A 2,634-nucleotide genomic window follows, 5' to 3' on the forward strand; every position below is an offset into this window, starting at 1 on the left:
ACTAACTATATTTTTACTTTTCCTTGTTTTTTTCTGATATAAAAAGAATAATTCCTGCACCACCTCATAATATAGGGCCTTTACCAGGCACTTTTATTTAAACTATGTACTATTTTTACTTTTTATCATGCTTCTGTAACACAATCATTTCCTTTGTGGGATTGGTAAATATCTGTCCATCCGAGGTATTTTGACCCGTCACACATGAGACCACAGATCCAATCCAAACATGGCTGATAGTTTTTATGATTCCTTTTGCTGTCCGCTTCTTAAGTAATGATGTATTGACCCTATTTCTGGGTCCAGGCTGCTCTTGCAATGGATGACGCACATTGTCTATTGACCCCCCAAGACCCAAGCAGCCACAGGAAACAATCACTGATCATTACATGGCGTTTATTTATAAAGTACTGAGGGAAAACAACAGAACAGGAGAATCAACAATTGGGCATCAGCCGAGGCCAAAATAATAAACAAAACAAAGCTAAGCTATGATGCCCGCACTCATAACCTCATGGAGAAGAAAGAACCAAAGCAAAGACAGAGTCTGACCTCCTTGTCCTATCCAAAAACAGGAGAAAACAATGGGTCAAAAGTGATAGCAGCTCACCCCTACCCACTCCACTTCCTCAACTATTTCACTAGCTGGGCCCACGTCCTCATTTTAGGTTTGACAGCATTTTAGTAGGTAAAGGTGAATGCTTTGACATGAATTGAGCTGCGGTTTGGGGAAGGCCTCAAAGGGGGCTGGCGATGGCTCCCGGGCCTGGCAGATCCCCGTGTACTAAATAGAAATGAAGAATGGAGAACAAGGAGGGAGGGAGGGTGGGGCATGTAAACGAGAATGATCAGCTTGCAGAACTGAGGGAACCTATATAGATGACAGCCGGAAGGAGCGTGTTTGGAGGTGTGGTCCTGCTCCTGAAATTCCGATACATAATCTCCAATAGAAAGAACCTCAGCCAGCAGCGTCTCATTTACGAAAATTAAAACAGCCATTTTTGAAAACAGGCAACGGGGGAAATGGCTACAAAAAAACAACCCCGTGTTCCCCGAGTCTAACGAAATGCCACAGACCAAGCAGCAGGTATATTCTTGCTTTGACGTCCTTCTTTATTGTAGCGTTCATGACCCATATTAATTATGTCGCGGGACGAGCAGACCCTTTGCTATAATGCAAGCATGCAAACAAGATACTACTAGGTTGTAATTGAAAACCTCTCAATCCAAGTTGAGTCGTGGCAATCCGTGGCGAGTCGATCCAAGTAGGTACTAATGTAAAAGGGGCGAAACTTGCCCTAAATTCAAGGAATAAGAGCTGCTTCAACCAAAGTTCAATGGATGCCACTCTTGCCCAAACTTGTCTAACCAGAGGTTTTTTCCTCAGCAGGAGTGGCAACATTTGGGGAACATTACTCACCACCAACCCTTTCAAAATATGAAATTGGTGGTGTACTGGGGAGTTCTGTTTCTGATTTGTCAGGCTGTTTTCAGGCTTCAATAACAAAAAGTTCAGATTTACTGAAATTTTGAAGTTTTTTCAAGGAGAAAAAAATTCCATAAACTTTTCCAGCTCATGTCCCTCCTCTAGGTGCGATGGTAGTGCATCTGATTTCAGCTCAGAAGATTGTGTATTCAACTCATGCTGAGGTCAAAATGAGCGCCTTTGGTTTCAACTTCCAAGTTGAAGGTGTTGTTCTGTTAAGACACATTGTTGAATTAAACATTGAAGAAGGTTTTTTTGTTGTTGTTGTTCAAGAACAACTTTATTTATTTCTAAAACTCCCTAAACTTTTTTTGGCTACCAACTGGACCTTGTGACACAATGGTACGATCTGTTTTCTCATCACATCTGGGTCAATGAATTTCTGGGGTTGTTTGTTTAGGAAACATGTTGGACAGATCTATGGAGCCAGCAGAGTGGTAAAATTGTGAAATTCTTTCACTTGTGTAAGCTTATAAAATGAATACTTCCCTGCAGCAACAACCTCTAATGTTAAATGCTTCACCTTCCTTTCCAGAGCCTCCTCCTCCAACCTCCACCTTTTGCTGGGGTACACTGAGGTCTTCTCACACCAACTGAGAGGTATAATCTCTCCACTGGGTCCTTGGTCTCCCAGTTCGATATGTCCAAAACACCTCAAAACCCTCGGCCAACATCTGATCATCAGTCTTAGCTTCATGTTGCCCAGTGAGGAGGTCTTGGTCTTTGTATCCGCTGGCTTATTTTTGGCTGGCCTTGTGGTGTCTTTTGGTAGCCCTAATTCTGTTGACCAATCAAATGAGTCCTTTTACTGGCCTGCATTTAATAACTTGTGTAGAGAGGAAAAGAAGGTGTACATGTGGGACCTTGTGGCGCAATGGTAGCGCATCTGATTCCAGCTCAGAGGGTTGCATGTTCAACTCATGTCGAGGTCACCCGAAAGCTTCCTCAGTTTCAGCATTAAAGGTGAATCTGGGGGCGCTTTCCTATAAATTAGTACACAGAAAACATGTCAACGCCTTCAAATTTATTCGTGTTTGTTGCATTAATGACTGGAAAAGCTCATTTTCCCTGTTCAAGAAGAAGAACTCCGTTATCTATTTCAAAGAGGTTCAAATGTTTTTTTCTTTAAATGAAAAAAACAAGAAAAC

At 42.1% G+C, this 2,634-nt stretch overlaps 1 non-coding gene across 1 annotated transcript; it reads left to right on the plus strand.

Annotated features, from left to right (window-relative positions):
- The first annotated feature begins 2,346 nt into the window (after positions 1-2,346).
- trnaw-cca (transfer RNA tryptophan (anticodon CCA)) lies at positions 2,347-2,418 on the plus strand. Its single transcript has one exon. It is a non-coding gene; the product is annotated as a tRNA-Trp (tRNA).
- Positions 2,419-2,634: the final 216 nt, after the last annotated feature.

Source organism: Oreochromis niloticus, linkage group LG10, assembly GCF_001858045.2.
Source record: "Oreochromis niloticus isolate F11D_XX linkage group LG10, O_niloticus_UMD_NMBU, whole genome shotgun sequence".
NCBI lineage: Eukaryota > Metazoa > Chordata > Actinopteri > Cichliformes > Cichlidae > Oreochromis > Oreochromis niloticus.